At 38.2% G+C, this 15,628-nt stretch overlaps 1 long non-coding RNA gene and 1 pseudogene across 1 annotated transcript; one reads left to right on the top strand and one right to left on the bottom strand.

The window, feature by feature from the left end:
• The window catches only part of LOC136260477 (RNA cytidine acetyltransferase-like), a 28,603-nt pseudogene extending 15,067 nt beyond the window's left edge, over nt 1-13,536 (bottom strand).
• A 430-nt stretch (nt 13,537-13,966) lies between these two features.
• Nucleotides 13,967-15,335, top strand: LOC136260012 (uncharacterized). Its single transcript, XR_010703407.1, has 3 exons — nt 13,967-14,241; nt 14,901-14,947; nt 14,998-15,335. It is a non-coding gene; the product is annotated as an uncharacterized lncRNA (long non-coding RNA).
• Nucleotides 15,336-15,628: the final 293 nt, after the last annotated feature.

Below are 15,628 nucleotides of genomic sequence, written 5' to 3'. Positions count from 1 at the left end.
CTGAACACTGGGGGTTCAAAGTCTTGTCAGAGCACAATTTTTTTTTTGAACACAGTTAACTAACTAGTGAATTATTCGCATGGTACAGTAAGGTTGGGAGGTATTTAGGTATTAGTAGTTAATAAAGGTATTTTTCAGATACCGAAGTGGTTTTCTAAAAATACCGAATTTGACGTAGCAATTCATTTTTGATGGTTTAGTGGTGACCATACGTACATGAAGTCAAGCCCCATACAAACATGTTTATGCTGTGGACAAGCACAGAGCTATATGTGTGTTGCAGTATTCACAATGATTTTTACTTTTTGGGATACTTCAAAACTTACTTTGTGGCACAATGTTTCATTTGTTCCTTTTAAAAGACTGATAGCACAATGTGGGTATAAGTGCAAATCATAACTTACCCATGTTTTTAATAAGAGTGTCAAATATACAGGGTATTTACTGATACCTAGGTCCAGTCATGGATTTTTTCTCCTTTCTCCAACTTTTCAAACACACCTTATGTAGTTAAGTCTTTGAGCAGGCTGTAGGACCAGGTGTCCTACAGACCATCAGCACTTGTGCTGTAAAGCATTAATAAATTAAAAAAAAAATACCGAGGTATTTTTCCTAATACCGTACCGTTCTTCACAATACCGCCCACCCCTATGGTACAGTATGTCAAAGTTGTGCTTTAATTTCTAGCTATGTTGTAAGTTTATAAGTAGCAAAAGATACCCGGCCATCATAAACTATATTCACTCACAAATGTTCCCACAAAAATTACAAACATATTTTGATCACAAATATGCATAATAGCCACAACTGTCAACACAGCATTAGTACCCATTAATCGTGGAGGCCATGAATACAAGATAGGGTCCCAGCAGTTTCTTCACTAAAGGAAGTGGAATAGCTGCCGCTTCATCGATCACAACCAACTCAGCCTGTTCCAATTTGTGTGCGTCACCAGCACTGATGTACTATGGAACATACAGGAAATGATATTGTTAGACCTGCTCCAATCTCAAGTAAAGTCTCACCAACTTAAAACAATTCAAATGCCATCTATACACAAAGTTAACATGTCTGTATCTTAACCCTTACAACCGCATGTGCAAAAAATGCACATATTTTCTGGCAGTGTATTGTAATAATATTCACATGACACAGAACAGTAATGATCAATGCCTAGTCTTAATTTTGTGACATGCGTAACACGACAGTCATTTTAAAATCAGTGTCTGACTTATGTAAGGTTTTGATGTCATGATTGTCCAAGCTACCAGCGTTGATTTTCAGGTTGATACAGTGAACTGGGAGGGAATTCATTTTCTAAAGGTATGTAAAGGCATGCATGTTAGAATTGTTGTTTTATGGTGAGGTTTGCTTCCATACTTTTGTTGTAGGTTAAACTCCTAGGTATTACATTACAAATATATTAACACAAATCAATAAAGCCATTAATAATGGTTTAGGAGTGATAGTGTTTTGTTTGAGCCTGAGGTCATGTGTAAAAGCTATTTTATTGGCATATGCATTTTCAGTACATTGTTACTAAAATCACATACGGATTTAAGGGTTAATAAACATGCAATTATGTTTCTTTCACAGAATGTCAAGAGTTTAAAGTGTGGTTCCTGTACTTTTATCATAGGAGAAAATCATTACTATATATAAAGGAAGGATATTAAAAGTTACAGCAGTTGTTATAGTCATGTAACAAACCACTGCAACTTGACAAGTAACAAGACTGATAACACACAAACCTGGATGGTCTGACGATGCTCATGGAAGATGTTCACACGTACAATAGCTTGGTTCAGTTCTGGGTTGGTTGACTGGATTATCTCATAATCATCATGTTCCTATAAAAATAGCAATTCTGTGTATCACATTATAACAACTGTGTTGTGCAGTTAAGGGCTGGTATGTGATAGACGAGTGACAAGCTGTTACTGAAAATTAATGCATCCATCCATAATTATATTTTTTATTAAGGCTTTGCAGTGCAAGTGCTGAAGGTCTGTAGGACACCTGGTCCTAAAGCCTGTTTTTAAAGTTGTTACATAATTTGGTTGTGAAACAGACTATTGTGTTCAGCTAAGATACATGTCTATCTCATTAGCGCATGCTTTGTGGTAGTGAGTGCCATATTGTTTGTGTAATCAGTCAAAAAAATGAACATCACATATTTTTTGACATTAAAAGTATCACTGTAGCCATTTCATGGCTACCACTTTTACATAGCTAGCTGTTTTCCACTTTAACCCTTTATTACCGAAGTTTTTTTTACAAAACCGCAAGTGTGAAAACTTTTATGGCTTGTGTGAAATGTGGGCGATACGAGTGGACCCCACCCATTAATTAACCCATCAAGCTATATACCTTTTGATAGCCAACTCTCTCTTCTACCAACACAGCTAGAATACTTACAGATCACACACACAACTCACGCGCTATGAAGCGAAGAAAGCGTATCTTCTCCGTATCGCCATGGCATTGAAAGATGGGCGCCGCCATCTTACTAATCAACGCGATGACATCACACTATTTATTTTTAGAATCCTTATCACGTGGGGAATGGAGTAACTCCAACTAAAGCCTCCTAGTAGCAGGGAGAAGGCGAACATGGAGTTTTAAACAGATATTATTGTTTTGTATATGCTATTTTATATTGCCAAGTGCCATAACTTGCCCATGCTTCTTCCTATCGCCGAACGGTAAACTTCATTAAAAACGCCCGGTCCTTCTGAGCAGTTTGGTAGCAATTTCAGCTTCGTAGCCCCTAGGAAAAAGGAGTTATGGCTCCGTTTATAAAGGGCACTCGTTATGGCAATATATTAGCCATTCGATAATAAAGGGTTAAATACGTTGCGTTTATTTTGTTCAACATCCTGTAGAATTTATGACTGCTCTATTAAAGTATCTTGCTCTTTTATTATTGGACCTTGCAATCGACACCTCACTTACTTCTTGATTGTCAGTTGGATTTTTATTTGTTAACAAGTAGCTTGTATTTCGATATGTAGGTCTACCAAGAGAATAATAGTTTCTTAAATAGACAGTAGGCATTGCACTTGTGAAGTTTCAATATTGTGTATTAGGGCATGAACAAATGTCAAACATTCGTTATCTTGCCCACGCTGAATTATTATCATTGTAAGAGTAGGTTTTTACTTTTATATGTTTGCTTTTAACATTAATTTGAGGTAAAAGGTTTCAGAAATGTACACAAACCTATCTTTGGTACATGTTCGTAATGCAAAATTATTATTATTGTACTAATTGAGTGGGTGTAACAACATTTGTTAAGAAAAATTAAAGAATGTTCGAATGTTAAAATTTAACATTCGTTCATGCCCTATTGTGTATAAGGTGCCTCTTTTGAGTGTAAAATCTGCTATAGTGCATTCTTACTACCAAGCAAAGCTAAATAGCGGCGGGGGAGTGAACAATTTAGGCAATGAAACTTACACAGTGGTGTTTGAAGCATGCAAAAAGCGTGTGTCAGAGTGTAGATTTAGGTACATACCTCAAGAAGTTTTTTTTTGATGATGACTATAATGTTATCAAACTACAATTAAAATGTGATATAGTTGTGTACTAGATCTACTGAACATGCAATATCGTGTGTGCATGCACACACACATACACACACACCTGATAATCCAAGGCATCAAATCCTTTAAACACAAACTCAAACAATGTCTTCAGATTTTCAGGACTAGGAGAAGTCACGAAAATATTGGAATACCTATATGTCACAACCGTGGCAATAGCCAATCCAAGAGCAGCAGATTTGCCACGCCCTCTGCTTGCTGTCATAGCAACAGTGCTACGCAGGGTCTTCTCTGTAATAGCTTCCACAAACTTGAGCAGTCCCTTGGCCTGAAACAAGCACATAGGGTAACACTTCATCTTCTAAACAAAGTAGAGATCCTGCTTGCGTTGAACCAAAACCTTTTACCATTTGCAAAGCTGGTAAACATATGAATTGTACTGTACAAAATTACCAGGTGTGTGTATACAGTCTACACAGTGATCAAATGTGTCTACACAGTGATCAAATGTGTCTACACAGTGATCAAATGTGTCTACACTGTGATCAAATGTTGTAAGCTATGTACAAGAAGACTATATGTAGCCAGACAAAAACAACACCTGAAGACACTTCTTTTGTGCTTCGTAATAAAAACAACATTTTACTTATAGCAAACTTGTACCTTGTAGATATAGTAATTAAATATTTAAACAACTACACAATGTTTTTTTTTTTTGATACACCAGGCTGGCTCACCTGATCTAATGTCTTAGTACATTTCACAATAACTCCAATTGGTTGAGTGCCTTCCAAGGATTCTTTCAAATCCTTCAACTCAACTTCTGCCTTAGTCAACGACTCCTCCTACACATCAACACGTGTACACATCACTCAAGCAGAGAGATGACAGGATATTACGTTACAAAAATAACAAAGCGGTCCCAGGCCTGGCATTATATGGTTTCACTTAAAAATAAAATACAAATATTCTTTGAAAAGTGTACAAAATAAAATGTTGAATAAAACCTACATACTCTACTTGGGAAAAATTCTGGCTGTATAAAAAAAACTGGACACTTTAAGGTTACGGTATAGTTACGGGCAATTATTCAAAATTTTGAATGCCTATCGATACTTTTTGAGAAGTCCATAAAACTAGTCTAGCAGAGTGAAAAGTTTTAAATGAAGGTGAAGCCCTTCATATTTAATGTTTTTATGTAGCTACAGTGTAGTTTGAGGCAGGTGGAACACTACAATTTGTTGTAGTAACACAAGTAAGCCAGCCTGTACATCGCTCAGCTCCAGCTGTCACTACCATGTTTTTCCGCCGCCAAATACAGCAAAAGCTGTAGGCTCTATTGGCTATTCTGGGGCATAGTGATACCAAGAGTTAATAATAAGAGAGGAGAGTGTCTAACGCTGTATAGGCCTGTAATAGATGATTGCGCAAAAGTTAAACGGCTTCCTTTCCGTGTAACGTACAGGCTTCTAGTATTTGTTCGTTTCCTTACCGCAATTAGTTTAGCCGCACCGTGATGAATCCTCGAAAATATTCAAAGACTGAACTAAACACTGAGCTGTATGTACAGGGAACAGTGCTCCTTCAATTGAAGAATGCTTAAAGGTAGGGTAACATGGCGACGCAGTGAAAATTCGAAGCGATACTCCGCCTTTGGTTCAGTGTTTATTGGTTTCTCAGACGCTCTCCCCCAGAGTTATCTTCGAGGTTAACAGCCACACTTCTTTACGCAACAGAGCGATGCTCTTCGTGGTGAACTTGAACATCGAATTGAACGCACGCCCTTGTGTCTGGGATAGCCTTTGTGGTTAAATGCGAAAATATACTAGCCAGTCTTTCGTTACGCGGAAAAGAAGCCATTTAACTTCTGCGCAATCATCTGTTACAGGACTATACGGCGTTAGACACTCTCCTCTCTATATTATTAACTCTTGGTGATACTGTATATTAAATTTGTTAGGTCCTGTGGAAGCGTTTTCGGCATGTTTCTTCCCAGTGACTCGGATACAAGCCTTCAAAGACCCGAAAAAACTACGAAAAGTTCAATGAAACGTCTATACTACCAGTAACTTAAAAAATCGCTTCCACAGGACCTAGATATTTTAGTTGTTTAACCACTTGTGTTGAAATTATAAGGATTCAGTAATCTGTTAGTCTGGTTTTTGGCGGTGCATTTTTATAAAACATTGCTCTATTGTAGACCACACACCCAAGAACAGTCGTTGTTCTGCAGTAGAAACAAACAAGCACAATTAGTTATATTGCTAACACAACACAGTTGCTGAAATTATTTATCCCTGCTTGGTTAAAGCAGGTTTTGTAATTAGTTCCACCCACGCATTCTAAACTATAGAGCTTATCTGTTTACGTCTTTTTACGTCATTTTAAGTTAGTAACGGTTACTAGACACCATGTTTTTGAGGCAAAAATCAATGGGACCCATGCGAGAAAATGAAACTCTGCGATTTTACACGATTAAAGAAAGACTTGGGGGGAATCGCTACACCGAGTGAGTTACTTATAGTAATAGCCAATTGAAGAGCGGGAATAAAGGGACTGGGTTAATTTAGCGGTACAAGCCAGCGAGCAGCTGGAGTTTAATGGCCCAGTTTCTTCCAGCTGCGAAACGATATTACTAAGCAACGAACAACATAACAAATGCACCACAGCTTTCTTATTTTCACTAGCGTTCTTCGGCTTGTAACTCACTCTTGCTTCACGCATTCACGAAAATAACCTGTAATTATACGGAAAATATTTAGTGTGATGTCAAACGGATAAGCTATTCCGTAACCTTAACCTTTACATTTAAATGACACCAGCTACAAAATACAGGTGGTCTTACCAGCCCTTGAAATAATAGCCAAACCAGAACATGATGTCTGATCATAATGTACTCATTACTGGTAGAAAATTTACCTAGACAAAAAGCATATCAGACTTGACACAGTGTTTCAAGGTTAAAAACAAGTTGAAATTGTACTACTTCTAAAAACCAGGCGCCATGCAGCTATTTTTATTGTTATAACAATTGGTTATGAAATAAATACATTATTATTAGTGTGTAATTCTTGTATTTTGTAATTCATGAAATTTTCGTAATTCTTTTAATTACATTGCTATGCACTGCTAAGGAAGCGCTTGTTAAACAAACAACATATTATGCACAGAAGTATCTTCTAAAGTGTGACTATCATGTTTTCCCCTACAAATTCTCTTGACAAAGCCTCAAAGCTGCTCTTCATTCTGTAAGGGATACGCCCCCTTTCAACTTTCAACTCAAAGGGATAGGCTATTTCTAGTAGCTGCATCATTGTTTTTCAGTTGTTAAAAGTCTGTAAAATACTGAAGGGAAGGTAATTCACAAAGTCTGTGGAGAGTCGCCACACCCGTATTTCAGACCGCCAAAAAGAAACCACCTCAGAGCAAAGTTTACCTGTGCAGAAGTTTAATAGAGACTTCATTTTGCTTTTACTTCTTACGTAAAAGCTGCTTTTACCATTATTTAACGATTTTGCTCACGTGGGTAGATACGGACAAACATAAGTAGATAGGTACACACACACTTTTACGAAAACAATTTCAGTAAATCAGGTGTGCCCACAGCTGGCTTTTGGCCGGCTGTGGGCTCACGCATGGTTTAATAAACACAAAAAAATTCCAAAGTTTGAACAAGTTTGTACAAATGTCGTATAACTTTGTTGAGACACTATGTCCTGGCTTATTATGTATTTCAAGCATTGTCTTACTAGAAACAGCAGTGCATCGAATCCTATGGACAAGGGAGCGTGTCACTCCGTACACTACCAATACTACGGGGCAAAATTCAAACATGGCGTCCAGTGTTACTATGTATATAATTGGTTACACCACTCTTATGTGCAACAGGGATACACTGAATGGGCTGCTACTCCATCGTCTTATGTAAAGCTGCTTCGATAGGAAGATCGTCGAGTTGAAGGTACAGCTTGGATAGTCAAGTGGAGTAATTTCGCATGATTTTGTGTGATTAGTAACTGTAGAAAGACTGTCCTGCTAAGCCTGTGCTACTATTCCTCCGTCGTACCATTGGACTTCGTTTCCATAGCTTCGCTTTGTCACAGTGGAAACGTGACGTACTCGAGCATGCGTCTCCGCATAATATCCTAATTAGGAAATTTTAAAAGTACTTATTATAGTACACGGCAGCCATGTTTGAATTTCGCTGTTTACGGAGTTACATGCTCCCTTGTCCATGCGCTCCTGCTAGAAATAAAACCATTTTCTGATTAATCACATATAGCTGACCAAACACCAAAAAACCTGCAGAAACATTTGCTGCATATACCAATGTAGAAGCCATTAATACCCCATAAAAGTGTTCATCTAAAATGACTCAATTACAGCCACTGTACTAAAACTATAGTATGTACGCGTTGAGCTGAATCCTCAAAAACATTTAATAACTCATGGATGCAATTACACACCATCTTGAAATTTGGCTCATTTGGAGTACTGCTTGACCTGCTAAAAATATTTCAAAATCTTTTTGTTCAAATGTCTGACATAATATTTACAGCCAATCAAAATTTTCACAATACATTTCCTATGGGGAAGCCTTATAAGTACAGTGTCCATTACAGCCCTTTCCCGAACTTCTAATGGAGTCAAACCATACGTGTCTGTTGTTGACACCTTTGCTGTTACCACTAATCATCTGGTTGGCTGAAACGTTAACTCTGTTGAGAAAAAATCCACTTTTAATTTTTAGCTGTTTTTCAGGATTCAGCTCAACTTGTACACACTATATACACTCTTTTGTATGTGGTAAATGTACATTCTTTATTTATTCTTTATTATTAATTACTAGGCAGAGAGCACAGTTGGCTTGCCTAGGATGTAAAATCAACAATAGTGCAGTGCATGTTACAATCAATAAGAGTACATGGTGACTAGGCCTCTATACCTTAGTAGTAGGAGGAATGGGGTCGACTGATAGCACATGAGATGAGATCGGTAGAACATTTAGTTGATCATCAATCACAGCACAGTGAGGGTTGGAAGCAAGTGAGAGCAAAAACCTGACATAGATTGTAACAGCACTTGATAGATATGGTCCAAGCAACTGATACTGTACCTTTCATTGAATCTTCCAACAACATCTTGGTGAGATTCAGTCCTGTATCTTGCATGTACACCCTAGCATATGTATATGTACACCATAAGAATGTGATACACTGTGTATATATACTGTCTTGTACGCCATCTAGTGTTTGTGTGTGCGTGCATGTGTTACGTTTGCATGTGTGTGTGTGTGTGTGTGTGTGTGTGTGTGTGTGTGTGTGTGTGTGTGTGTGTGTGTGTAGTAGTGTATGTACATGTGTGTGCATACAATTCATAACACAAATATAGTTTCCTCACCATGTTTAAGGTGTACAGCTGTTTTAGAGAGTTCATGGTCCTTAACAACAGACACACAATCCCACCACCTTCAACCGTCTCTGCTGTACGGGCCAACAAGTTGGGAGTAAGAGCTTCAAAATCCTTTAAAAACAAGCAAGTCTGACAGTTACATTTATACATACGTATATCATGGACAACTCTTTATCTCAATCACAAACAAAAAGAAAGGTGCAAACACACACACACACACACAAGCACACACACACACACACCTGTAATACACACATCCCTTATGTGTTGCCAAGTATCTTATGTGTCTCTGAGTAGTAGCAGTAGCGAATGTTTGTGGCGGAAATGAACAACTCAAATGGATCATCCTTCACATCAAGAGTACCAGCTTTGATCTTTTTCTGTAGTTGCTTCATACGTTTCTTCCTGTGACTAAGCAAAACAAACTAACATAATCCTGGGTGCTGAAATACACATATAGACAATAAGCCATTATTGTGTTACACTAGTAATTACTGAAGGCATCAGTTAGCTAATTCAGTACATGAAATTTTAATGGTGATAAGGATAACAGCAATCCACTGGCTGCTTGTCTAATATGGGGCAGCCAACTTTAATTTTGCATTAGTAGAGTGGCACAGTGCAATAGTTGTGCACTTTTAGATACAATTATGAAACTTTCCATATAAGTTGTGCTCCTTGTGACATATTTCTATGGATATAGAGCCATTGCATATTTGACCTTTGGTGACCTTTACAGCCATTTTTGTATTGAAAATTCATCGTTTTTGTCTTTATCTCCCTGAGGCATCAGTTTGCACTGTTTCAAATTAAAGGTACTGATAAAACAAACTACTCAGCCTTTATTTGAAGTCAATAGGTGATTGCATTCCAAAGTTATGATCATTTACATTAACCATGAATCTATGAATTACTTGCCCATTAGTAATTTACACCCCAAGGGCAAAGAATTTTATGACTTACAAAAATGATCATAACTTGGTAGTGGAATGATACAGTACAATGCAAAAAAGGTAACGACAGATTCGCGAAGCTTCGCAACACTCTCAAGGTTGCCAACTTGTTGCAAAACAGAAGTGTTACAGTAACCCTTCCCATAATTAGGTTAATTGGCTGGTGATCAAGGAATGTTCACAAAGTACATGGAGAACTCTTGGGGATGTTCACAAGCCACACAACTGTAGAGAGAAGAATTGAGGTTGCTCATGAGGTTAATCATGAGTTAAGTGAAGAATGTTGGCTCATGAGTTGCAGGGTGGCTTGTTTACAAGTTTAGTAAGGAATGCTAGTGACTCAGTTGAAGCAAGCTTAGTGGGGAATGTTTACTAGTTGAGTGAAGAATCTTCATGAACACACCCTTTGTAAGGTGAGCTTTAGTTGGAAGGCTATATTTATCTATTTGTATTATATTAAAGGTATATAGTTAGCTGCATGGCTTCACTGTTAGTCAGGTCGAATAGCATTTAGTGATAATCTTTATCTCATGTAGGTATCGAAGAGCAATGATAAAACATATTTACAACATTACAATAGTATAACTGAGTAGTATTAACAGTGTTCCTGGTAGTGAAGTGTGACCTTGCAGTTTTCTCCATACTGAATGTATACACATCATATGTCTAGCTTCAATTCGAACTAAGGATTTCAACATTGTTTTTGGTGGTGGACACTGGTCTAGGTTTTAAACGCTTCTGAAGACTCTACACTGTGTGCCTGGTGGTGGACTGAGTTGTTTATGTTGCAGCACTGAAGTATGTTTTCCGTGTTCTGAGGAGTTTACACTGTAGTGGACTAAGTTGTTGGCTCTGAAAAATTCTTCCTACTGAATATTATATAGTATATCTCTATACTGTGTGACAGAAAATCTGGACACTAATGTATGGAATTTTTCAGTTATTTTGTGTTGTGTAACTACAGTATATGCAAAAATGTGCAAACAGAATAGGGGTGGGGGAAGGGGGATCTGTACATATTTTAACTTTGTTGACTTGTAAGAACTTCAAATATCAGTCCTTTGGTAAATTATCTGTACAAGGGAAATTTTATCCTTGATAGGCATGACCTAAAGATGGTGGGCAAAGGTGTGTTGAACAAGTAATACTGTAGTTGCCCACTAGTACTATTGCCCACATGTATACAATTAGCCAGCATGATGTGCGCCATCTCTCTTAGTAAATATTTTACAAGCATTATACCTGGTGAAATTGTCAATATAATATTTTTTGTCAAAAAACTTATACACTTGAAAACATAAGACCAATAATGAAGAAACAAGTATAAAAACACAACACTTCTAGTTAGTAACCAATTGCGTCTCCACCTTTCTTAATTATCTTTGTTAGCACCTTATGAAGATGTCCAATATAGTGGCAGCATTTCCTGACATCAACTGTATCCCAAAAAGGTAGAAATTCCACTTACTAGCTCCTGCTTTGTAGTTGGTTTAACTTCTCTGCGGATAAATTCCTTTAACTCGTGCCAGAGATTTCCAGAGATGTTTGATAGGGTTGGCATCGGGGGATTCTGGGGGAGTGTGCTACCAGTTAATGCCAGCATCACTGTAGAACTGCTGAGCGGCCTGGGAACAATGTTTAGGATCATTGGCCTGCATAAAGCGAGGTGTTGCTGGTGGAGGGAATTTATCTTGAAGAAATGGCAAAAGCGTTTTTTGAAGGATTTCACAGAATAGAGGAACATCCATAATTCCTTCAAAGATACAAGCTTTTGTAGCACCTTTTCTGCTGATTCCTGCCCAAACAAGTACTTTGACAGAACAGCGTTCTACATGTGGCTTTTCTCCTTTCTCACAACAACAAAAATTTTGGTGAGTTCGCAGCTGGACTGTTGTCTTGTCACTCTAAATGACATCTTCAAAGTTGTTGTGCAGGTACATAGTTGCCCATTCCAGTCTTTTTTGTTTGTTCACTGTGCGGATTAGCTGGCAGTAAGTAGATCCGCGGTAAACCCAGCCCAACTTTTGTCTGCCACGTAGAATTGTAGCCAGAGATACATAAACACCATAAATAGCAAGCCTACTTTGCAGTTGAGTTACAGTAGTTTCATTGTCCTCCCTTATAGTTTGAATTTGAGGAGTTAGTTTTGGAGGAAATCCTGAGACAGGCTGTCCAGCTATAGTACCTCTTGTGTTGTAACGTTGTATAAACCGTTGCACTCCTACTTTTGAAACTATTATTCCACCTTCGAGCACCAAATGTTCCACAATAGAAGACACTTTATGACCACTCGTAAACTAAGAATCCTCTGTTTTGTACAGTCACTGAAAGCCATGGCACTAAATTTGAGATGTTGAGACAAAGAAGCTTGATAGGGTACACTGAACAACACCAAATACGTCGAAAGCAAGCCACCAAAAGAACAGCACCACATACACAGCTAGCTACCAACTAAAATCGCTGGGAACAGAAATGAAACTGGCAAACTGTTGTTCCCACCTTTCATACACAGCTCCCAATGCTCGCATTAACTTGGGTGTGCCCACGGCTTAGTTTGTGACAGTGGAAAAGTGTTGCCAATGAAGTCGTGACACTAGCTAGCTCATAAAAGTCGCTTTGTTAGGAGGTGCTATATTGTGCATAGCTCGCGAACAACTAATGCAACAGCCTCACGAACAGCTCACGGGCATGCTCCATACACATACATCACCTCGCAACAATTTAATTATACATAGTACATACGGTACGCAACCATTTTGCAAGTCTCTGGGGATCGTTTCTCGACCAATGCACCTTAGCGACTATATCGCAAGTACTTTGTTACCTTTTTTTGCATAGTACCATACAAACTTCAAACAAAAGTCAAAATAGTTCTTAGATCAACACCTTTAATTTGATACCATGTTTTAACAGTGTAAAATAATGCCTCAGGGAAATAGACAAAAATGACTAATTTTCAGTCAAAAAATGGCTCTAAAAATCACCAAAGGTCAAATCTGTAATGGCTCTATATCAAAAAAACATGTCACAAGGAGCACAATTTGTGTGGAAACTTTCATAATTGTATCAGAAAGTGCATGAAATGCCCATTTTTTGGTGCTATGCTGCTCTACTACATAGTCAAATGTAAGGCCAAATGTATGGCACATGTTCATTGGGTACATTGGTAGCCTAAATGTGACAACTTTTAAGTTAGATTTCTAGCATAGTTATACAGTATAATGTTTTTTTTCCTCCTGAAGCTGGTGTCATGTCACCAAATCACTGGTTTTGTTTCTTTGTCTATGAGCAAAGTAACCCACCCACACACACGCACAATAGGTCTGGTTGCCAAGGCTACATACCTGCTAAAGCCTAGCTCTTTCTTGTAACACCAGAGTACACTAGGGCGCGCCTTGACTGCAGCTTTTGACAGCATGTGATGCAGAAACACAACCTGTTATTAGTGCTCTAAATAATGCGCAACAACAGTTCATTCTTACTTGATCCCTGCCCTTGTCCCCGATAATCACGAACATGGTGCGATAACGAAGGGCGACACCATTTTCAATCAGCACTCGAATCTGATTATCAACTTTTCTTCTGTTCATGTTGGAGACTACCGCTTGAACACGTCGAGCCACGTGCGTAAGTACGAATTTGTATATGGAGCGCTCGCGCTTTAATAATGAACGTCACCATAGCAACTGGCTATGGTGACGCTCACTATTATGCTGTGCGTTCTAATTTTGTTTGTTGTATTTTTTGTAGTTGTAGTGTTCTTTTTTGTGGCTGACACCTTGTACAGGCTTTACCTTTTGTGTATAAATTATATGCCTTGCATTGTGGTAAATTTATAATAGCTAGTGTCAGATCAGCTGTGCTCTTAAAACATTCTCATATAAAGTCTTGATCAGTTTATTATTATTATACTGCTAGGCACAATAGCTGCAGCACACATTGTCACAGCCATAAACTATATGGTTATGTTATGACCATTATGGCTAGTCTCGCGTAGCCAGACCTTCTACGCGCCAGGCGCTTATCGATTTTTAGATTATAAGCGCCGGCTGTAGATGGCGCCATCTACACGTAGAAGGTCTGGCTACGCGAGACTACATTATGGCATCCTATTACATATCTACGCTGCAGCTGCTGGTTATAATTAGCTGAACTGAAATACTCATGGGGCAGTGTGCACGAGGATCAACCAAGTCAGCAGTACTGATCCACTTACAAACCTGATACATGTGGATGATTTGGTTGACAGTTGCATAGTTTAGAATGGTAGTCTGAATGGGAACCAGTTAACTTAAAAACAGAAGTGCGGTGTGTCAAGAGTCCACCAGTTGGTAAGACATGTACATGCACGCGCAGTGTGTCTTTAGATATGTTAGGAAACCATCACCACAAAGTATCTTACCTAGCAAGACAGGTCTTTGACCTTCTGTATACTTAGCAATTATCAAAGAATTTTCCAAATTCCATTGTCATTTAGCTATTGCATTATTAGCTCCCTTACCTTTTTAATACAATCACTATGATCACAACTGTGTATTACAATCATCATGGTAGTATTGTCTAGGTGTAAAATCAAGCTCAAAAGTGCCTTTAGTACAATCTGAACATTTCCAAAAGAAAAAAATTTGACTTCTGAGGACATGAAATTTCAGAAACAGATTTCCAGAAATATTCATGGTTCCAGTATCCCTAAAAACAACACATTCTTGAGTGGTGGGCGTGGCTTGATAATATACTAGACAGATGCTTGTGGCATCATGGGGCGAGCCTGATGTATGACAAAGGTAAGGATTTCATGGCTATAAAGTGTGAAGTTGACAGGGTAAATTACAGTAAGATTCAAATAGTTGTGATTTCAGATTTTTTTTTGTTTTGATCTGTAGCTAGCTAGTAATGATTTTTATGATGAAAGATAATGATGTTGAACAGCATCAAATATTAACTTACATAAGTTACAATTAAAATAGTAATATCACTATTTTGTCTGCAGGTGGTGAAGGTGATGGTTGTACTAATGGGGTTAGTTTCTGCTGACAAGTGAGATTGTTCAGTTGATTCCAAATTGTTGTCACTTTCAATCTGCACAGACAATTGTTGACTGTACCACCCCCCGTAGTGGTGCTCCTACTATGCTAGCAAGGAAGAATCTGCTCCAGCACCTTTCTGTTGCTTTATTTATGGATGAACAATGCCAGGATGATGCTGAGGTATTGGACACTTCAGGGTGCTGATATTGATGACAATCCCCCTTTCCCTTATACTATGTGTAGCCTGTAGTTGTATCTAGATAGGCTGTGCCTAGAGTCACGGCAATCACGTGAATAAAAAAAAACTTACGAAAAAAAAAGAGGCTTGGCTAAAGCGAGGATCGAACCCAGGACGTCCCATGCTCTAGCCCATCACTGCGGTTCCAGCTACTCTACTCCCTTAGTTTGTACTAGTGATGGGCGATATCAAGATTTTCAGAACGATACGATATCGACTAAAATTGACCGATATTGATACTTTTCGATACGATATTGTAACATTATTTGTTCATGTAAATTGCCAGTCTTCTTACATAATTTGATAGTAGGTAGCTATAGCTATACACAATGGAGATTCCCCGCCCACATACACAAGAGTAATAGTGATTTGAAAATTGCTGAAGGTAATGGAAAGCTACAATTAACAATTAAATAAGCTAAAATACTTTTAAAAGTAAATTCAGATCACGTG

This window comes from Dysidea avara, chromosome 7, assembly GCF_963678975.1.
Source record: "Dysidea avara chromosome 7, odDysAvar1.4, whole genome shotgun sequence".
In the NCBI taxonomy this organism is placed as follows: domain Eukaryota; kingdom Metazoa; phylum Porifera; class Demospongiae; order Dictyoceratida; family Dysideidae; genus Dysidea; species Dysidea avara.
Note: the sequence above shows the minus strand (reverse complement) of the source record. Positions and strands in the feature narration are given on the sequence as shown.